This window comes from Rhyacophila brunnea, unplaced genomic scaffold (assembly GCF_057557595.1).
Source record: "Rhyacophila brunnea isolate RB1 unplaced genomic scaffold, BYU_Rbru_1.0 scaffold_12, whole genome shotgun sequence".
NCBI lineage: Eukaryota > Metazoa > Arthropoda > Insecta > Trichoptera > Rhyacophilidae > Rhyacophila > Rhyacophila brunnea.
The window spans coordinates 22,540,256-22,565,264 of NW_028232774.1; the positions used below are offsets into that span (position 1 = coordinate 22,540,256).

At 34.4% G+C, this 25,009-nt stretch overlaps 1 protein-coding gene across 3 annotated transcripts in view; it reads right to left on the reverse strand.

Moving 5' to 3' along the window:
* The window catches only part of shot (dystonin-like protein short stop), a 572,629-nt gene that overhangs the window by 385,778 nt on the left and 161,842 nt on the right, over positions 1-25,009 (reverse strand). The window lies entirely within an intron of this gene.

A 25,009-nucleotide genomic window follows, 5' to 3' on the forward strand; every position in this document is an offset into this window, starting at 1 on the left:
TCCGACCGAAAACCCCGTCCATGTGACAGACGTCAAAAAACAGCTGTTGTTATTTCACTCGGTACGGCGCGGGACACCGCCCCACTGACCGTGAGCCTACCACCCACACAAAAACGCATGGAAACTTCTATTCATTAGCATTTTCTTTAGGACGCAAGGATTTCCAGCCCCCGTGTTGTGATCAATGATCATACTTAATGCTAAACGAATTAATTACAACGGGTTTGGAATTGACATACTTATTATAAAAAGACTCTAAATGTTCAAATATTACTTCTGTAAGTAGCGAAATTAAAGCTTATATGTATCAGTATGATGTTTACCGAATCTTCGAACTCCACAACGGATTGCGCCCGTACCTTAACAAAGTACGACAGCAAACCGTCTATAGCGCAAGCTAGAAAAAACTTTATGAATACTGGAAAACAATTCGATTTTCGAAGTAAGACTTGAACATATTATTTATTATCACAGGAGATTTAAGAATGCTCGGTCAAAGCAACTGGAGTGTCGGTGCTGGATAGTGATAGAAAATCATGGTAAAAACAATTAACATGAGTACAAAAAAGGGTCAATGATTAAATACCTAAATAGTACATAAATACAAAAAAATTAGAAGCCAACCAAACGTGTCTTATCTGGCATTTTACGGTGGTTTGGTTATCAAAATAAGAACTTTGACCAAATACGATAGACACGTATTTTTTCACTATTTCACAATATTATACTGTGCGTCACAATGTAACAATATATAGAGTTGTAATTAGATGTAATCCAATTACACTAAAGTAGGAATAATACGGATTAAATATAATATTATTACGTCTGGACACGTGAAACACTTGTTACGTGGATTACCGAATTTTAATTTACATCTAGTCAGTTGTGTGAAATAAAATATAGCAGCGGCCGCGAACCTATGCTACGCGAAACATTTGTAAATATATAATACATGCATTGTCATGCAAAGTCAGATGACAGAACCATATACAAATACATAAATGAAATATGGTTACCTAACATCATTTGCCCCATTTTTATTTAACTAAAACAAAGAAAAAATCATCAGTTTGTCATTATCGCCGATGGCCACGATGTCCGAGCGGTAATGTTCCTTCCGGCTTATAGCGTCGCTCGTACCCAGTCATTCACATGTTGTTTTCGACAAAGCACGGAGATAATATTCATTTCTCGTAAAAAAAAAACAAAAAAAATGTTAATAAAAGATGCACTGTGTGGAGACCCATATGATTATCTTGGTGGCGGAGCTCACTGTAAGAAGTAGTGCGAAGCGAACACGCACTAGCTAGCGCTCAGCCTGAGCGCACAGAGTAGTGCGCAAAGCAAGTGGATTTTATGCCTCTCGCACCACGAGCGCATCGCACGGCCACTCACAATGAAGATCAAATGTAATGTAATTGTAAATCACCTACATATTGCTGAAATACTTACTATAAAAGAGAAGGTTCTGATAATGCTTTAAATATTGTTTCACCAGGAATTATATTGCTTATGTGTTTTGAAGTAGTGATATTAATATTAATTGTTTTATTTTTTCATTATTACGAGTCTTCTAATGCTGTTCATAATTTATCTATTTTTCCCCTAATAACGGCACGCACGCCAATCCATTACTACACGTTTCTGTTCATATTTTTTGGCACGTAAGCATGAAAATGTTCGTGATTGCTCTACTATAAAATACAATATGAAGACAAACAATGTGGAGGTCCAAATCTGTATAGAATCGATATATTATTCGGTACGAACCGACAAAATAATCGAAGTATGAATTCAAGTGCCCTTGGATGAAATTTAATATCTCCGCCGATCTTCTTAACTTGACCGTCGCTGCCCCAGTGGAGCTTATTATAAGTTGAGAACTTTTTGAGGGCGTCTCAAATTTCATACTAAATATACCCGATTACATTATACCTACTCTCCGCAGGCCGATATCAAATTTGTTATTTTATCTATGCTTTTAGTAATACGAATCCTTTCCGGTTTCTTTTATTATAGGAAAATAGCATGAAATAGTTTTTTTTCTCTACGGAAGTAAACTATTAATTACAATAAAAATAATATCTATATTGGAATCAATAGATGTAATTTATTTGTATTGGTATCTATGGAAGATGTTTAGTGGAATCATATACCTATTCAAGTTTATTGAAGACTATTTACAAGAAATGATTGTCAGCCATTCACCTAACCTTCAGGTATGTGTACTGGAGCAAATATGTAGGTATTATTGGCAGTTGCATGATATAAATCCCGTGACCCGCGGCTTCAGAACTGTCTATACTGATGACATTATTATTATTTTGAGATTTTTAAATTAAATTAACATTGCCGATCTAGTAAAATAAATATTACACATGCATGCTGATGCCAGATGTGAGATTTTTATAAATGAAATGTCACACAATCAAACCTAAACATGAGAGCCGTAACCATGACGATGTCAATTTTTAAACAGGTCGATCTTGTCAAATCGGTCGTATTGCAGATAGTTACTAAACGTATTTTTAATATTGGTCGCCTTTTCAGTTTTATAGCATTTTTTATTCTCACGACCACTTACAATAATTATTACCAATGCCTGAATTAAGAATTAAATTTATTATAAAGTTCAGCATTACATACGCTGGCATAATATCGCCACATTTCGTGACTTAATAAGAACCTTTCGCGGAACTGTTACGATAAAGCAAAGATCGCCCTGATGGTGACCGACCTCCGATAGAGGATGGCACAAGAAGAATTCTTGGTACAGTTCGGTTATGAGGAATACAGCGGAAAACACATTTTGAAAATACCCGATATACTGGATTATTTGTTAGGTTAACCTAACCAAACCTAACCTAACCTAAAATAAGAAATAATCCAGTACATCGGGTATTTTCAAAATGTGTTTTCCGCTGTATTCCTCATAACCGAACTGTACTCAAATGTACCGAATTCTTGAATCAAAGTTCTGGGAGACTAAATAGTAGGTAACGCACTTACTTCATTGAAATCAATTAAATACCTGTTTCACTGCAATTCAATTTTTATACTTATTTGAAACATTAGAGTTTATTTCAGATGGCGCATGTGTCCTGATGTGTGTGTGATGGGATGGTACTTCCATTGATTCGATGTGCTAATATCGAAATTACGTTATATTTATAAATGTCGTATATAACTATCATGATAGCGTTATTCATTATTATTTTACGACTGATATAAAAGACGTAAATAAGTAAGTACTTAATTGAAAATTTACAAACAACGCTGTTATACTGCGTTCGAGAAATGAGTTGCCTTCCTGTATGCAGGTCATAAAATTAAACCATCTCAAAGTTATCTCGGGTAATAAAAGCATACAGTAACAGAGAAGAGTCATAATTCATAATACTCATAATCATGCACTTGCGCATGAATATGTATGCATATGAAATTTGTTGAGTTGGAATAATTGTGTATGGACGGAATCAGTCTGTCGAATTGATCTATTTAATAGGGGACTTTCAAATTGCACTTTGGAGGTTGTGAAGTTATTAGGTACTGAAAGAAAGTTTTTTGCAATGTATTAGTGTTAAGGATGTAAGATAGATCTATAAATTCCAGGACCCCAATAGTACCTACAAATTAATAGAGATTTAATACAATACCTACTAACTACCGGAGGAGAAGACGCGAAATAATCAGAGAAGTATTATATTAATTTGTTATTTAAAGTAAATAAAACCACACAAGGAGTAAGACGTTTACTCAAAAGATGGTAATCGCAATATGCAATAAATATGACTTGCAAGTATATTCTTTTAATACTTATTAGCTATTTATCCATTCTTACAAAAAAAAGAAACGTTGAACATAATCAAAGAACGCGGAAAGTATCAACGGAGAGACAAGTCGAAACCGAGTGATACAACTTTCCACCTACGAATCACTTAGCATGTAATTCACCTGGCGAGGAAAATCCACCAACGTATATCTCATATTATTATAACTATTTAACCCACGTCGGTTGACATTCTACCGGGTGTTTTTAAAAATGCTGTATTATTAAATAACTGAAATAAGGCAATCATCATGAGCAAGTTGAATAGAAAAGCCGTATTTGTAACATATACCTACATCGAAGTGAAAATGTGAAATAATCAACCAAAGTGATCGTTAAGATTATTAAACATATCCTAATAGCAGTGTTGTTACCCAAACACCCGTATAAAATGACGTATACCCGACATAAGTGCTGGATTTTTTTTACCATGTTTTATCGATAGAAGATCTTATTATTATGGGCGGGGACAGAGTGGGGGTTGTATTTAGAATTTTTTGTTTTTATGAGAAATTGATGTTGCGACACTTCTTCATTACAAATTGAAAAAAACGTGAATTTTTACCATACCCAGGAATGCTGTCCGGAACCCCAAGACATTACAAGCCGACACGCTACCGCTCGGCGATTGTGGTTGTGAAATGGGCGTACAATGCAATAAATAATATATTATTCTATTATAAGGTACTATGAGATATCACTGCCAAACGGCCTTTTATCTTCGTCATATGTAGGACTCGTGATTGTATAGATAGTCACAGAGTGTAAACCTATTAACAATGAACGCATAGCCCTTGGCCATGGGTCGAAAGGGAAGAAAAGAAAGTTGAAAATGGGGGTTATACTGTGGTTCCCGCACGAATTGACGAAGTCAGCACTGCGACATTGGAATATGTATGACCTAAATGCTCCCTGTTTTGTCTCCTGATATGGTGAAATTAAATGTTATTATATAGGCACCTATTTAATAGATGAATATACTTAAAAATAAAATTTATAATGTGTGGGGATAAGTCACGTAAATAGAAAGCACCACCAATCACCAACGATATTAAGATAACTTATACAATTCCAGGAAACTATCCACAACAGAACAACACCGATAGCAAAATCCCACAGCCCAAACCAAACGAGCTTTCCCTTTCGGGTCTCATTAATAGTGACGTACGGTGGCGGTTAATCAAAAAAGGAATGCGAATATTACAAATTTTATGGTACGTTTACATTTGACATTTATATTGTCATATTTATGTATGACACAATATTCACCAAGTGTAAACAGTAGTTATATTTGTACCAGACACTTATTTTGCGTGTGTCGACACTCACCTGTCACTTATTCAATCTACTTATATACACAAATGTAAACACCGCGTATTCGACAATTCCGAACTTGCCGCGATATATCACCGAAGTTGGACCACCGTCTACTTTTATATCAAGTACCTGACACATTATTCGTAGTTTGACAGGTACCTAGTGAATTGCATAGGTATATTTCTAAAACAACGGACAATCAATTATCATAGGTACACCATGAATGTATGCCCAACGTTTACGTTAATAAATGTACTGTAGCGATCTGTCAAAAATCATAGACAGTGAGAAATAAATCGGATGTGCCGTGTTCTATGGATTTTGTTCGAAAAAAAAATATCGCTTTTTCTCGGCACATACGATTAATTCTGATGCACTCTGTGAAGAAAAAATGCGCTTCAAATGGTATTACCTAATTCATTTTGGCCCACACCTGCACTCGTAATACGATAATATTATATTGAATATGCAATGACGATCAAGTGCTAGATATCGCAATGTTACTGTTAATCGTTCTTCTACACTTATGGCATTTCTAAATTGTGTGTCTTGTTTTTTGGCAAAAGGTCCAATCTTGCAAACTAAAGTTCACAAATTGAGTTGGATCTTCGATTTTAAACTCTGACATTAAACGGAAGGCACCTAGTTTTTCTCGTCGCTGAATCCATTCCCCCACCCATCTAGACCATTTTTTCCTACTTTTTGTTGCCAAAAGACTTAAAATAATAACACTCGCTGCTTTCTTTTTTAACATTCCCATATTGACAACTGACATAACGTTTTTGAGAAGTATACAAAATAAGTGTCCGAATAAATTACAATATCATATGTAAACACCGCATATATTTATTCCAATGTTGCCATTGAATAAAGTGTCGAGACTTTATTTCAACGAGAAGTATACCAGAATTTTATGTCAGATCCATGCAGGTGTAAACAGTAAGTGAAATTTTATGTCAGACACATAAAATAAGTATAACGGTATAAGTGTCAGATGTAAACGTACCATTAGAGTATTTATTTAGCTTATGTTGCTCGTCTGCTACGCTTGGAAAGTGCACAGTGTAACTAAAGTGTAGGCAAGAATTTCAAAGATGTTTACTACCTACTGTTTAAAATATTAAATTATATCAAGTAGGTATTTTACTTAAAAATTCAGACTATTATTTGAATAGGCGGTATATTCTCCTTGCTTAATGGAGGTATACTTTGCATATGAACAACACTACAAATTAACTAACTACCACATGAAGGTATATTTTTTATGAATTATTATTACTGTACATATTATTTATTCGGACATTAACACATATCAGGAAGATTTGTGAACAAAAAATAACGTACAAACTTCAAGATCAACCTGTAGGTAAAATATGTATTTTTCAATATCGAACAGTTTAATTCAATTTAATTATTCCAATTTATTATCCTCATGCGGGCCCTGAACAAATACAATAATAATAATAAATACAATAATGGCGGTGGTCGTGTTGTTTTCGTTAATCACAAAAAGAACAGATGGCGCAGGCAAGGTCGGGCAATAAATTAATATAAATATTAAAAAAATAACATGCCAATTCGATTACATAAGACGCCCAATTTCCAAACCTGTCAACCGTAATAAGATCGGTCAGAAGATGGAAGATTTAGTTAGATCAAGGTGGGCGATTGGATTAGATAAATAATATGTCCATTAGTTTTAATATAATTATAATTACATACAATAATGAATGCTGTTAATAAATAGTGGAATTCAATAAGGGAGAAGGCGCCAAGAAGCCGCATAGTCTATTGATAGCGGTAAATTTCTCGCAAGACTTGAATTGAAACAGAGATAGGTACAATTTATTCATTCACTGGTTTATGGTATTACCTACTACGATGTTCACAAAGTATGAAATATTGTGTGTATATATATCCAAATACTAAAAATCGTATTAAAATTATTATTATTATATTATATATATTATTATTTTTTGTAAATTATTGTGCTTCCAAACTGTTTGAAAAAGAAAGAAACTTTCACCTAAAAAGTGTGTGACTTTGATTAAAAATAAACAGGTAGGGACATCATCTATGTAGTAATTCTAAGTTGATAGCTGTGTTCAGTCAAATGAGAAAGATGTACATATATCAAATACATTTCACATAATATATATGTGTATATATATGATATATGTTAAAGATATATATCAACCAGGGAACACAGAATTAATGGGAACTGAAATACCTAACGGGTGTGGAGTAACAGGCAACAGATCTCGAGTGTGGAAGAATTTGGGATAAACTCAAACACGTTTCCTAAGCTTGTCATTCGTTCTGACAACTGCTCTCGGTTTATACACTGACACTCATTCAATATTGGTGTATTTGAAGGTTGCAACACACACTATTCTATGTATATAATGTGTGTTTCATTTTCGCAGGACACTAAACACATTTAAAACCCTGCTTCAAAATGTAGTAAGTACAATGGGGAGCCTATCTGAATTATATTTATTAATCTGTTATGTGATGTAAAAAAGATACAAAGATGATGATAAAAATATTAAATAAATTTCACATTTTATAAACACCGATTAAATAGACTAAACGTAAACATTGACGGCTCGTGTAACATAACACGTGAAAAGAAAAAAATATCGTAAGAGTACCTACCATAAAATACGTATATTATTATATAGCGTCGATAACGCAGAGAAAATAATATCTTTGCCAAAAGTATTCTAGATCGATTGATTTAATCTCGAAGTTAAACGCTGACTATAGCAGAACATAATTACGTAAACCAAAAGTGAAAATTATATTTTATTTGGATGTCATTTCTCAAGAGACAGATATTGTTCAATTTGGACAACGCCCTACAGACAGAGAGCACAAACCGCGAGAGTTCATCATAATAATATCATTATTGCAACAAAGAGAAAACGGCAATCAATTGATAAGCGCATGTGAAGTGCATTCGGAATACTAAACAGGCAAAGCCGGGTACAAAAATAATCGATATTATTAAATTCGTAATCACAATAATATACCATTACAAGGTTGTGATAAATTGCATTTTACTTAAGTTACAATTTACTTACTAGAATTAATTTTTACAATAAAAAGTTACATTAAAGAACATTGAAGACCTTCTCCAATAGTCCAGCGACATTACGGTTTTATCCGGGAATATTTCTCCCAAAGAGCAGACTTTTCATATAATATAGTCCTATTGCCTAGTAATCAGGGTACGAAATGACCGGAGCACTGTCCCTGTTCATGAAATCCCCAGAATTATCGCTCCGTCTTGTGGAAAAATTAATTTGACCATCTGAGCTAGATCCAACACATTTATATTTATAAAATATACTACCTACATAAAATTAGATAACTTTACTGTGTTAATATTTTCGAAAAATTATTGAGCGCTCCGGTTCACAAAATTTTTCATTTCGAGCGCTGCCGGTATTAACAAACTATAAATTCACACTCAGACATGCTGAGCTGGGAGTATCTTGGAAAATGGCGGACGATTTTTAGCTTTTAAACAACTATTGTATGGATAGACAGCTAAATACAGAACTATTTTTAATTAGAATATTTAGATGAAAAATCACAAAAACAACAAAAACCGTACATAATACCAAAACGTTGAAACAGCTGGCATGTTTCAATGCGCCAACACACACAATATTATTACTTTTCTATGGCTGCTAATTCTACCACGCTAAAAGCGTTGCGGAATTGCTATCTTTAGTTATAGGTATAAAAAATCATAAGACTCTCTCTAGTTATAGTACTTACACTTTGAATCTTTGGGAGACACCTTTGTTATTGTGTCGGGTCGTGATTCTTGTGATTTTTATCGATATTCATTGGAGCAATGGGACGTTACGTGATTGATAAAAAAAATATATTTTGACAAATAATATTAAAAAAATAAATCCATAGAGTGTGGCCGAAAAATCTTTTGACCGCAAGGCCTTTTATAGAAGCGCTATTCGTCCGGATCGACGACGTCACCTTCTCAAGGGCAGCGATTCCAAAACTAAGACGATCACGGAAGATTTTCACCAATTTTGAAAGCCAATGATCCACTGTAACTACGATAGGTGTTGAAATCTGAACAATCATCTCTATATGGTGGTAAATAATCTTTTCTAATGGAGTGTGCTGGTGTGTAAGTAATAGAGTGACCCAATTACAAGACAGAATTAGGGCTAAAGTAGCCCAGAATTGATAGGAGCCCCAGGGTCCGAAAAACAAAAGTTGAAAACACTTTGAAGCAGATAAGGCAACTGGCTTGCGCGAATGAATTTTCAAGGTTTGAAAGTACGACAAAAGTTGGAAGCCATTGGCAATAAAATGTTATTATATTAATATAATCAATTATTGTAAAAAATATGCCCCCAGAAGAAGTTTTTACTATGAACATTTTTTATATGTATCAGAAATAGACCCCCCCCCCTCGTACTGTCCAACGTTATGATCCGCAATAATCACCAATTCACATCCATGGTCAAAAAAGTGCAATATCAATCAAACATGAATAAGCAAGAAGCCTGTTAAAAAGTGTAAAATGCCGTTTACAAGAGTTGTTTTTCTGCCACCGTCGTGTGAGCCCAGAGCCTCTTCAAGTATACATTCGACCCTGTCTAAGTAACTGGCTATTCAATTCAGACGTTCGACAAAAATAAAGTTGAAAAAATGTTTTATTATAGATTAAAATGAATCTGAAGGACATCTATTATTATTATGTAGTATGTATGTATAATACAACATTTGAACATTTGTATTTTTAATACTGCATGAATCCAGGAAATATATAATTATAGTTAAAAAGACGCAAATACCGAATCGATGAGCATCACGAAGGTACTTTCATAACATGGATATTTTGAATGAAGTTAGGAGGCTCTTCGACGGTTCATTGATGTGAAAAGTTTACGATGCGCAGGTTTTGAAGAAAAAAATGCGGCGAAACCGGTAAAACAGGAATCTTCAAATACCTTATGGTCGAACGGCAGATTGGATAACAATATTGCGAGCGAGCGAGAGGTACGACATTGTGAGGCCGGCGAGAGGGACGACAACGGCATATCCGAAGTCGGTGAGGTAATAAGAAAATAATGTAATACCTCTATAGGAAATATTGTGGCTACGCGCCGATCGCACTGAAAGCCAAAAAGAAATGCCCGTGGATTCGCCGAATTTCGATTAATGACGGTTGATTTGTTTCTTATGTTTAAACGATATTCGCGGCAAATCTGTGTGTTAAAACGTAATATGGAAAAGCCTCATACAACGTTACAAAAGGTCGTAGGTTCGATTCGCAAAACAAATAACAAATATAATATATTTGGAACTTAAATGTATAAAAAACACACATTCTGTGAATCCAAAAACGTATAGTATAATAATTGTTATTGTAGAAATACCTAATTTTTCCGGTAATGTAATACTAATAAGTAATAACCAAATCAAGTCTCTAAATATCATTTTACTTCCTTTCATAAAAATGTCGAAATTGCTTTATGCAGAACGGTTTCAGTGTGTTAATGGTACTAATTTTTAAGTTTAATACACTCACTGGAAAGTGCAGAAGATGTGTTTTTTTAAAGTGTTGTTCCTGTTTTCATTAAATAGTGTTTTTTTATAACTATAAAATTAAATATAATAAAGCTCAATGGTAATAGATAATCAATGACAAAATTATCATGAGCACATGACTCGTGGTTACTGATGCAAGAATTGCTGCCTAATTTTATTACATATATTTTAACCAGGAGTCTGATCGCTGATGGATGGACTGACGCTCGTCATTAGACGACTTGATAACAAGCAACTTTCTTGGCAAATTCCTTTGACAACTAACTGACTAATTAATAAGGTATTCATTCACACCATAGAGACAGTGCCGTACCAATTTGTGGCTAGAGATTTATAATACGTAATTAATTTGTAAATTAATTAAGTACATAGTTATCAATCACAAATGATGAAGAGAATTAATTACGAAGCGTAAGTACTCGTCCACCCCGAAATAACCACATCTCGCTTTGACCATATTATTTACATGGAAGATAATTTTTTGTAATTACACAATCTTAGAAGTACTTAATTATGAAATAATTCTTTTTAATTCCACATTTTTTATAGATGTCTAAAAAAGATGATGCAGATAACTGACTTTTTTTATATATGGAAACTAAATGTATTGTCTGTTGTATAGGGAAATTAATCACAAGCTGTAACTCGCTTCATTTTGATAAGGAAACCACATAATGACCACTATGAAGGGTTCAACTCATTCAACTCGATGCGAAATGTCTGGGACTCACGATTGTACTCGGTCAAAACCAAATGCCGCCTATTCGACGCTTGCATTCTGACGGTGCTGCTTTACGGTAGCGAATCATGGCACCTTACGAAGGCTCAGAGCAACCGTATACTGAGCTTCGAAAACAGATGTTTACGACGAATACTGGGTGTGCGGTGGTATGACTTTAGGAGCAACGAGGAGATAAGAGAATGCACCAAGCAGCCTCTCATCACGCTGAAAGTGAAGAGGCGACGTTGGACCTGGCTCGGCCACGTGCTGCGGATGCCAGAAGAGAACTTTAACCTGGCTTGCCTGTTCTTCAAGCCGACCGGATTCCGGCGACCTGGAAGGCCGCTAAATACAATCTACAGAGTGTGTACGGCGGAGCTACGGGATGCTGGTTTGACCTGGAACGAAGCAAGAAGACTGGCGAGCGACAGGGATTCTTGGAGGCACCGCGTGGTGTCCATATGCTCCAGTTAAGGGGCGGATATGGCCAAAGAAAAAGAAGAAGATGAAGGGTGATCACTGATCACAATTCGTCTGTTCACAAAAAAAGCAAAGTTGTACAAAACTACTAGGCCACGAATAAACTAGTAGTGAAAATGATGTTACAACTTTTCGACGAAAAAACTTAAGTTGTAGAATTGAATTGTATAGTGTATTATCATAAAAATAAAATATTATTTATCGAATGTTCATAAACCCAAAACAGTTGCTGTACTTTTATTCTAAATAGTCAATCACTTGTCTAGAGCTGTTAGCTGTTACAAGAAATTCAAATAGTACTTAGATGCTATCTATTTAACGAGCATATTTACATTCTACAACGAGAAAGGTTATCACCAAACATATTGAACATACATCATATAAATAATCGAGGAATCATTAAAATACCGGCCCACATCTAGATAATTTTCATTTGACAACCATCGACACGCTAACTTTAAATAATGAAATAATTACCTACCTACAAAATAAATATGTACTAGACGTGAGATTAGAGATACATAACACTTAAAATTGAGATTGACCCTGCATGTCGGCATCGGCGCACGGTCGTTGCCTGCAGCGTGGTGAATTGGCAACTATATTTAAGACGCCGGCGTCACGCGTCGGTTGAGCGTCGGACCGGCCCCGTCGGCGTCGTTCCGCGAGCGTCACGCGGAAATACATCGGAGATAACTAGCCGTCGAGTATATTACGATGTCACTGTGTGTCACGTTTTATAAGAGTTATAAATCATTCAGTGTGGTAAAATGTATATCAGGATCATCTATAATAATGGCTTGGGAAATGGTTTAGATAATAAATTAAATGTATAATAGTTTGTGATATTTTGAGTCATCCATGTTGAATGAATGTCAAGTAACAGAAACTTTTTCAAAGTGGGAAAGCGAAATCTCGAATGTAAAAACGGTTTGTCTAAGGCCAGTGAAATGATTGTTGAGATAATAATAATGTTATATGTAAGCACGATCTCTCTTAAATTAACATTCAGAAATACCACGTGCTATCCTACGTTAAATAACGATGGTTTTCATATATTTATTTATTATTTAACATTACATTATAGCCCACGATAGCAAAGCGGCTTACGCATCGGCCTATACTATCGTGGGTCCTAGGTTCGAATCCTGGGTCTGGTAAATACACATGAGGCCCATATATCTTATTAGAATCAGACATGGAGTAAAAAAATACATAAAGTATATAGCATAAAGAAATACTTAAAAGCTCTAATTGTGTTGAAGAATTAAATATCAAAGTAGGAACATAATACATATTTTACAATACCGTACATAATATAAAAAAACACAATAATAAAACTATTTACTAATATTGAGACGGAATCAGAGAATAATTTTCCTCTTGACTGACAAGAAAACTAAGCCACATAATATACATAAACCATCACATAATATATTATTTTCAAGAAATTCAGCGTTTACGTGGTAATAATTCATAAAATGAGATTATCACTTTCTATTCATCACATACATTGATATACTACTACATAGTACATCAATGATCACATTTATTATGTTGTTGTTTTGCGACATGTATTTAGCCCACATCACATGGAGAGTAATATACTAGGTAAAGAATAATTTGTAAAATTCCAAGATATGGTTGGGCAGAGGGTGTGGGATTTTTTGTGGTAAATACCTAGTGATAAACTCATTTTATAAAATATGTCATATTAACAATTATAATAAACCCACAAAATGCAGTCATACGGTTGAATTCTTGTGGTATGTAATTATATATTGTTATTGAAACATTTCATTTTTGCAAAACCATTTCCGCGTTAGAGAAATGCGAACAATCATTAATTTGCATTCCGGCTACACGAATCAGCTGTGAAAAGTTGAGACGGCCGCACACGAGAGAATATAGAAAATAGACAATGACGACAGGGAATTATATTTAGATACTATCTCTCTACTTCACTGGGTCACTGAGTACTCATCTTGTCGCGTCACCAACTCACAGTGGGATATTTTGCGGATATAACAAAATTTCAAATATTAATCAAGACTGTGAACTCATAAAAAAATCCGAATGCGACTCGCGACTCTGAAAATATTAATCAATCATTAACATCAGCCAGGGTCGATCCACTGCTGTATGAAGGCCTCCCCTAACTCATGCCACTCTTCTCGGTCCTTAGATCTTCGCTTCCACGTACACCCAACGAAGTGTATTAGTTCGTTGAACAAACTAGTCATATAATGGTACTAAGACGTGTACAAAACGACCGAAATATAGACCTAAACGCCACTAATTAACGAGTTCAGTGCAAGTAGGTACGTGGAAAAGCAATTCACTAAACCGAAAGGAATGGAACCAGCTTGGACCACCAATATTCTGTTTATAATTACATTAAAACAATAACCACCTGACCGTAAACGGAATACAGTTTGAAATAATATAGTATTTTAGTTCCTAGACTACGTTATCTGCTAAACTATAGTTGTAAAAATAAGTATGTTTTATTTAGGTATAAATTAATATTGAGTGAATGAATTCGTCCAATGATTGTATAAATTTCTAGTAGGCAACGCGTCCTGCCCAACTTATTTGTTTTTGATTTCTGTGCGTAATGCACAGCTTGCATCTTTCCATACCAGACTCACCAGACTGAAACATTTCGAAAAACTTTAGTAAGGCCAAAAGTCCACTGGATATATTACGAATTAATCGGGATAGCGAAAGTAGACAAAGACTAGCGTGCATTAGACAGAATTGAGTGAACGTGGAGATGCTTGCATTCAGCAATGAATAAAATCAGCTACAGAAAAATACAACACTTTGTTGTATGTAACTGTTTAAAAAAAAGTTTTACTCAATTACCTATCAACTTACACGCTAGTTAAATGTTTTTGCCGAGTTTTTTTCCTGTTTATTGCTGTTCATTCCGATTTACAGACAAATACAATAAAAAAATAAAGCTTACAAGAAAAATTCACGCATTCAAGTGAAGGAAAAAAGTAATTGAAATAGTATCTGGCATTCTACCGTTGATATATTTTTTATATTTAAATTGATTTCATATGAAATCTTACATTCCTTTAAAAAGAGTTTTATAAGTACTTTTTTACACTATCTAATATTTGTTATCAATACGAAAAAACTTTAGATCCACAATAATAAAACTACCTAGCTAATCACAACATAATATCAAGTATGCGAATATTTTGCAAGTATATGATAATTGATAACCAACTAAACTAACTAAACTAACACTATGCAAGTTAACCCATACTAGGGAAACACAGGCATATGATATCATTTGTTTATTATACCAAAACCACGCGTACCTAGTATCTTCGCACATGGTTGAATAATAATTTATGGTAAGATATTAAAAAATCGTAGGTGCAATACACTTACTACGAAATAGATAAGTTAATAATATCGATAATACTATCCTATCATATTAAATGGTGTAATTATTTGAATACCAAATATAAACCATGTCCGCATAAGGTATGGTGTGATAAAACCGATAAGTACCCACTAGAGAGGTAATGATAGCATTATTATTATATAAAAAATATATATATATAATATACCAACATTCAACCAAATTTGCGAGCGTACTAAATTCTAGATAAATTATAACCACACCTAATACCAAATAATCTAGTTCTCGAATCTTTGCTTACCGAAATAATAGTAAGTAATGCCTACTAACAAACTACGAAATTGTCTATTCCAGGGATGCATACTTATTTCATGGTATTCATGAAAATGTAAAAAAAAAATAACATTTCCCCACCCCTTTCCAGAATCTTACTGGATCCCTTTCCCACATTTGATAGCTTTTTTTCTAACCCCCACCACACAGTATTAACAATAATATTATAACATTACACACAATCAAGCGTTTTCTGTATATACTCATACTTAATGAATCTCATCATGTAAAAATATGTAATAAATAATTACCATCATTTACTTTGAAAACAGTCAATTCCTCGTGCACAGCCGTATCTACTTACTACACTTCTTGCTGATAATATAATATAGATCAGGACCGGTTTCGCATTAATACTTTTAACTTTGAAGCTGACGCTATTCTAAACGCATTTTGAAAATGAAGTGGACAAAGCTCTAGAAGTTAACTTCTTAATATTCATAATGTACTCATTTTATTAAAAAGATATAGTAGACAATAAGTGATCCTCTTTACTGGCACTATAGCCCGGGAGTGGGTACAGGCCGCCTCCAACATCGCCCTCTACAAAATCCTCTCTACCGCCACGGTAGTAATGTAAATTGATTACTGACTTAGGTTATAAGACCCTAACATGATTTGGTTGTTTCGTTTGATTATATTTGAAACGCCAGACAACGACGGTGATGGTTTCATTCATCGTCGTCATAATATTGTGACCGTTGGACGGAAGTCCTCATTAAGTAGTCAGAACGCTCTCCTACTAAACACGCGTTTCTTTCATTATATTACTCTGCACCACGGAGTTGTCGGTTTACCAATCGCGCAATGATCTTTTCACGGACCGTTATTCCGTAGGTACGCCGGCTATGCTAGGTTGTATCTGTACGCTGAGAGAAAGAGATGAAATTATGTTTGGTCAGGGGTTTTATTATTGTTTCAATAATATAACTAACTGCCAGGCAGTGCTCACTGTGGGACCAAGTGTATCGCGAGAGAATAAAACCAATAAAGTGGAAATTTTAAATTTCGGTTTTAATATTAAATAACAGTGTCATATTGTTATCACTATTAATAACAAAGTACTAAATGTATAAATAATTAAATCAAATTTAACTTCCCTCAATCTATGGTCGAGAAAACCGAATGAAAACCGAACCATTAGTAAGGGAAACATATTGCATATTAGGTAAAGCTTGTAGAAAGTATTTGCCAGATTGACAGAACGTTTATAGAATTCTAAACTAACCTAAATGCCAAACCATAAAATATGCAGGAAAGCGAAATTTAGAAATTACGAACCTATACTTAATTCGCTTTTGGTTTTGTAAAATCAAAATATTAAAAAAAACATTTTTTGTTTCAAATTACAATTAATTTTGGGGATTTTTTTTTCTAATATCGAATTTATGAAAAATTCAATAGGTACGTACATTGGCAAATAATGTCACTTAGGATACTTAAAAATTGGCATGAAAATGATTATTTCTTAAATACTATGCATTTAGGTTTATACAAAAATGTTGGAAATTTCATAGAGAATCGATTGATGTAAAAACACAAATTGTTATTGAGTATAAAAAAGAAATAATCAAAATTGGAAATACTACCCGACGTGACATAAAATACTGCATCGCAAAATACCCCTTAGGAATTTAAAATATACGATTACCTATCAATAACAATTATTAATTGTACAAGCCCATTATACTGTGTTACTGATATATTATTATAATATGGGATGTAGTATTATTATTTCTTAAGCCCTACCAGTAGATTTGGAAATAGACAATTTTTAACGACCGCTAGCCCTCAAATTTACCCACTCAAATATGAATTGGTGCCGCCAAAATATTATACATTTTTGTGTGTGCAATATTAATGATACCGTATCTTGTATCTTGAATTGGTTTCAATATTTACCCATGTGATGATAGCAAAATATGATAGGTAGGTGCGGTTTTATGCGTGTACTGATACCTAGTTATCAATGACATATTATACTATGGTCTGTGAATGAATACAAAAAAAAACGTCATTATACCGACGGTATTTTGGACAACTTATTGTACATACAATCAAAATCACGGCAATGCGCACAAATGTCTAACACATTGTTAATACATATTATTACAATTACTCATACAGTTATTACAATACAAATGTACAGGAGAAAAAAAAACAAAAACAATTTACACTTGTAGGCCACACTCCCTCAGAAACACTTGGGACACACTGGAACGCCTTGATATTCGGCCGAGCCAGTGGCAATTGGCACTTTTGTTTACTTAGATCCTCAGGAAGCCGCTGTCTCTGGGTATCATATAGAGGACATTGCCAAACAACGTGATTAACATCTTCAATCTCACTTCCGCACTGGCACCTAGGGAAATTTATTATACCCAAACGAGCCAGGGATGAGGCAAGATTATAATGGTCCGCTCTACAGCGATTAATTGTGACAATTGTTTCCCTATTTAGCAATTTATTGGTAGGTATACCATGGTTTGGTTTCAGAACTGTAATATCGTATCTTAGAAAGTAATTTTTCCCTTTTGTTTTTTTACTATATTATCTTTTTCAGCATTTTCCGGGTGACTGCTCCGACCCCTGAGCTATTAGTCTGCCTCATTTATCTGTAACTACGATAATTTTGTTGTTTCGTTTCAGAGTTAATGAGCTTCGGTATAATGAGAATTTTAGAATTACATATTATGTGAATTGATAACGAATTAAAATATTTGTACCTATTCAGTATAGACGTGGTTTATGTAAAATGCTCCCCAATACTCTAAAGAACCATAAGATTGCAGTCAATACCAGCCAGATTAAAAAGTCAAAGCTGCCAAGTGCTGCATTTACCTATAATGCCAACATATAAATTAATTAATTGAGATATCAGATATCAGTTGAACTACGTGAAATGTCCACCGTTGTGCAAGAGCGGAAAACTTCAACAGCCTTCAGCGAAGTCAGACGCAGGTCCACAGTCCGTCAGTGTGCAGTTCCTGTCGCGTATTGTAATCGGCGCAACCAGACGCGTAGTGTGACCACACCTTGACCTGTGCAAGCCAAACTGTGCGCGTCTATTTGCGTTCGACGATTGTCGGAGTTCACGGAACTCTTTTGATCTTTCGCCATGTCGCTGTGTGCACGCGACGGCATGCGACGAATTTTGACGAGATGTCAATCTAATTGTTGACAGATTTCTTTTTCAACTCCAGATAATTGCAGCACCTAGACTTATGAGAGACTCCAGAGCAAAATACCAATAGACCATTTTGATATGTCAAAAAATAAAACTTAAAAACGCAGTTGCCACCATTCATAAGTGGTCAGATAATTGCGATAGAAAAGTGAGGTGAGCTGCGTATAAAGGGACGCGAGCCTGGATCCAAACGCTGTCTATATACATACTCGTAGGTGAATAAATTAAATTCAAATCGAATTATTTATTTTTAATGGTGTACATATATTATGTACGTCCACGATAGCCGAGTGGTCACCGCGTCGGTCCCGTGGGTCCCGGGATCGAATTCTAGGTCTGGAAAATTCCCATGTTGTTTTTAAATGTATGCTTGGACCCATAGTATGGACATAATAGGTTGATCAAGTGGCTAACATCCATATCACGTTAAAAAAACTACTCTGTGCCCCCATATTTCTTAAGATTGAACATGGTTAAAATACACCTAGGTTACATTAGGTGTGTGTATTTTTAATCTCCGTAGTTCACACGATGCCGCGGACGGTCGCTAATTCTTAAAAATTAACAATTAATTAATTATTCTGTTATTTTATTGGACTAAACTATTTATCACTACTACCTATGTCCAAAGATAACGATAATAATATGATTTTGAGAAGCAGTGGGTAAATAATACCCGTTTAATATTTTACGTATTTATTGATCGTAAAAAAGTTTTAGGTTTCAATTTTAATCTGACCATATTAGATCACAGTACGGAGATAAAAACATAAATTTTACTCCGAAAGAAATCATTCAATATCAAGGCTGCCGGTTTTGCCGCAAAAACCCAAACCGCGATATAAAAATCAAAATAATAGAAACACAATGCACCGGCTGTCATAAAATGGGACCGCCGAAAAAACGCTTTGATAAGTGGTGAGCATGCCGGACGATGTACCCACCATTCACGTTATATTGTAATGTAACAGCGAGATGAAGAAAAAAAGGAGAATTAGATACATGTATAGAATGCGTGAAGAATTTGATTGTACGGGGAGAGTTCAACGCTTCGAGGCGACCTAGTCAGCGCTCGCCGATATCAAAAGAAAGGCACGTGAAAAGTAACGTACAAAAAAAATGTGCTCGTATTATGAAAACGTATTATACGTCTGTACAAGCCTCAATCATTTATTTCACAGATATCCGACATTTTCGGTTGAGAGATATGTTTTTCTATTCAATTATCAAGGTATACGATATAATTTGTTGGATCTTTGGATGTGTTGATCTCAATAATATTATAACATATTATACGGTTATATTTTAATGCGATGCAATTGGAATTCTAATCAAGTTCGTCAAGCACAATCAATATCTATTCACTTGCGAAAGTTGATAAAGTCATATAATCGGTGATAATATCATCTGGTGTCCCCCTCACTCTTCAAAACATCAACCAAAAATAAGTAAAATAAATCCTACCACGGTTTACGTTTACACACATCAGATCAAGGCTTTTGTTAAAGACATTTAAAATAAATGTCAACACAACCCTTATTAGAAACTTGCAAACATAATATATCCCTCCAAACCGACCACCCGCACCACAATCGATCTCAATCAAGCTTATCACGAGGCTCTACGTTTAGATGTTTAGCATCGGCAATTTTTTACGAATGGGAATGTCTCAAGCGTAGATACCCAAGACTGAGATCGCTGCGCACTCAAGTGAGATTACATTAATTATTCAAAGAATTTCTAATAAAATTGCCCGCGAGGGAAGGAAATTGCGAACATGATACGTCAGTGCATGACCGAGGAAAGTAAAACAAATTGTAGGTGATTAAAGATTGCAAACTAACAATAATTATTGAATTTCAAAATTATTCCAAAATATTTCTTTTTTCATCTTATAAAATGTACCAATTCACTTAATAATACGATACGTAAATACTGAGTGATTACGAATTACTTCTTACTACGAAGTAAACGATGAATGTTTTGAAAATATGTAGATATTACTTAAAATATTTTATCAATATCTAATTATAATATCTACAATATAATCATTTTTTCTTTTGTGTTCTCATTGTTCTCATTGTGGAAATGCATTGTATTATAGATTTAATTTAATAAAACGCAATTTTTTCCACTTTTATGTATTAAAAGTATATTAAATTATATATTATATTAAATTAAATCAATAATACAATATTATCAGCGCAATTTTAAAATAGATCAACGATTAACTGATACAATTAGAATACGATGCAATCAATATTTTATATTTTGTTTTAAAACGACTGAAATGGCACCAGTTTCGTAGTTTCTCGCTAGAAGAAGATCTATTACCGATGTGCGCCTATCATAATGACTTTGATAGAAATCAGAAAGAACACCAAGGTGTCAGATAATATATATTGTTTTAATTACTTAAAATTATCAGTAAACAGAAAATATTTATGTAATAATAGTGATATAATACTGATATTAAGTTATCTCATCTTACCGTGATAAGATAAAAAAGATCGTAGTACCACAACTAGCATAATTATTATGTTATGTTCAACACAAATCGCATATTATGTTCGCAATTATATTTACAGTAAAAAAAATATCAATCTTCTACTCCCAATTTATAATAATATAAATATATAACTGAAAGGCTGTGTCGATCCATTACAAATTACAAGTTACATAAGATTAAGCAGTCAGCAACTACATTGAGAACCGAAATTATGGTACAAAATCACACGTAAAAATCGAAAACTACAACTTTGATGCATGTAAAATTGTAAATTAAACAAACTATGTAAAAACTTGTAAATCTCAATTGAACATAGTTATGCAGAAAGTAGCCAGTCCACAAAAAATAAAAAAATGAGATATGATATAGATCAGATGCGAGAAGGTTTTCTCTACATTCTGCTGAAAATAGCCAAGCATTTGACATACATTTTTAATAATCATGTTATTACTAAAGTGCCATTATCTCTGCTCGACATTATTGTGGACTGGGTACATTCTGCATAACTACGTTCAATTATGGTTATATCAACCAGATAGGTAGGATGCAGCTTAATTTTATTGTGCCAATGAAATTAGGAAAAAAATAACCGTAACATAATAATACTTATAATAAATTCATTGTTGTTTTTTAAGTGAATTTATATATTAATTCAATGTTGGTCGGATGCAACTATCTACGGAGTTGGGAATCACCCAGGCTCTCCCCTGAGTAAATTCTCCATCTTCTCAGATACTCCTCGCTTTGATTCTAACGATGAACACCAGCGCATCTATTCTATACACTCGGCTCCTACGGCAGCTATCTAGGGTAGATTTGTATCGAAGTATTAGAACTTATTGTAACCTACATACAAACCTACCCTAGATAGCTGCCGTAGCGGCCGAAAGCAGTCTTGTGTATATAACAGATGCGCAGGTAAGCATAACAGTAAAATATACTTATCACAGTCATTGCTGAACAAGACATAATTAAACAAATTTCCAATATTAATATTTCTTCATTGTTACTGTTATCGGAAATTTTTGTTTCAGTCGTGGTGGCAAATAACCAAACAGGTAGAATTAAAAACACTTGCTACTTCCGATTGACAATACGTTAATAAGCACGTTTTATCTACTTACTCATTGCAGAGGCAAGTCTGCTTTGTACGAATACATTTGACCGATAAAATCCAAAGGCTCACCGAGGATAATAATATTATGTCGATCGACCGGTTATGCCGGTATTTTTTAAAATCAGCCGGATGCAATGGTGGCTACCGCTAACGATCAATTAAAGCAGAGTCTACATATTTTTTTTAAACACGGCGGGAAAAAAACAGTTTAATTTCGTACGGTTCTGGAACTAAAATTAAATTGTCTTTTGTAGCGCAACTTGATACGTGGAGACATTAGCGGAATTAGCTATAAGTCGGTAGTTTCAAACATGTTTGATACACGGCGTTCTTAGTGCAAAAATATACTTTTACAGCGCCCAAAAAGTGTATTTTCTGAACAACCGATTAAAAATTTTCCTCTTGAAATCATATTTTGGAGATTTTTTTAGCTTTTCAAGGGGTCCATTCTACACACAAGGCGGCTAACGACAGTGGTTTATCAGATTTTACAATTATTACAATAAGTTAACCGTCAAAACTGTCTCGCTCTAAAAGTTAACACAGCCAAGGGAGGGGCTGTTAAACATAGCACTTTTTGACAGTTTAGACGGTTAACTTATTGTAACAATTAACCACCTCCATACATAAATATGATAAACCGTCGATATCCGCCTTGTGTATAGAATACCTTCGCTGAGCTGATATTTGAAACTGTCATTATCAGAATCATACGCTATTTTATTGCCTACTTATTGAGCATCTTACCATGGTGTCTCAAAATCAATTTACGCCCGGGGCATCGAAGTCTCTTAATCCACCCCTGTTTAACAGCAATCAGAAGATTAAAATAAATAACGATTTCGGAAGTCAATGTGACAATATTATTTATGCGTCGAATATTTTAATTATTTTTTTAAATAGCCAGCAAGTGATTTAGTACCTACTGTTTAGCAGTAAATTGAATGTCGGGACCTAGTTAGAATGCAAATATTTAATCTGCCGTCATTTGAGATTCATCACATATGCGATAAGAGGACGGTCAACAGTGTTGAAAAGCAAATAATATTTCCAACTCCGGCATAATCAGCATAAAAAAACTTCGTTCTCACGCACCGATCATAAGCCGTTACTATTATTTCGATTGGGAAAATAAAAAATATATGACGAAAATCAACGGTAATGAATGAAAAAGAATTTGGTTATGAACTTATGAACTGGCATTTATTTCTATCACAATTCATTATGATAAAAAAGAGAGGATTAAACTTACGTCAAGTCTATACAGTTTAGGAAGAGATATACGGTCAATACTCCCAGGGTGAAACAAAGCTGCATTCCCACTAGTTCTCGCAAGAATTTAATTGAAAAAAATGTTTAGAAGACGTACCTACCTATGTAGATAATGTTTAGTAAAATCATAGGAACAAATTATTACTTGATACGCTGTGACGCAAAATAAGCACATCGGAAATTCTCTAGTAGAGTGGGATTAAAATAATCTGTCCACGATGCCTTGTTTTAAGTCCTATTACTTATAGCGCTTGTACACGTGCATTGATTTACTTGCACCAATAGTGTATATTTTAAATTATCGCGATAATAACTGCTTTCATGCTTTTCGTGCTGACTGTTTCTCCAATTTCATTCTTCGGGAGTAAGCGTGACGCAATGTTGTAATTTGATGGTACTATTTGACAGTTCGTGAAAATCGGTTAACCTCAAAATGAGTCTGCACGGTGTAGTTCGTTTTTTTACCGGCAGGTTCGCCACTATCGTTGTACTGCGCAGACGCAGATATCGCATAGTTCAATTATTGTCGCGTGAAAATTCAGAAGCTTCTGAACTTTTTTGATCCATACATGCAATATTGCAACCTGCACGATAATACGTACTGTCAGCAGTAAATACATGCACGTGTAAACGGGGAATAAATATCGATAATTTTAGTAAGTGAAACGAAGTTTTCGGTGAAGTATTTATATACGAGGGTGGGTCAATAAGTCCTTAGAAAAGCCGACAGGTGGCGCGACTAGTACTGCAAGCGGTTTGTTTTCATGCAGCGGCACTACCGATTCAGTATGCTGCGAAGTTTCAATCAGATTGGTCGGGTTGTTGTGTGTTTCTCGTACATTTAAAAAAAAAATTTGCTTGTGGAAAATGGAAAAATGGAAAATGGAGAAAATTGAGTTTAGAGTTGTTATTAAACATTTTAATATAAAAGGGTTAACAGCAAAGGAAATAAAAAATGAGTTGGATTTAGTTCACGGCATATCTGCTCCTTCACTTGCAACTATTTATAACTGGTTAAATGAATTTAAACGTGGTCGTACATCAACAAAGGATGAACCACGCTCAGGACGTCCTGTAGAGGTGACTACACCAGAAATGATCAATAAAATCCACGATATGGTGTTAAGTGACCGACGATTAAAGTTGAGTGAGATAATTGAGGTTACAGGGATCTCAAAAGGTAGCGTCATTTCTATTTTACATGACAAATTGGGCATGAAAAATATTTCTGCAAGATGGGTGCCGCGTTTGCTCACAGTCGACAATA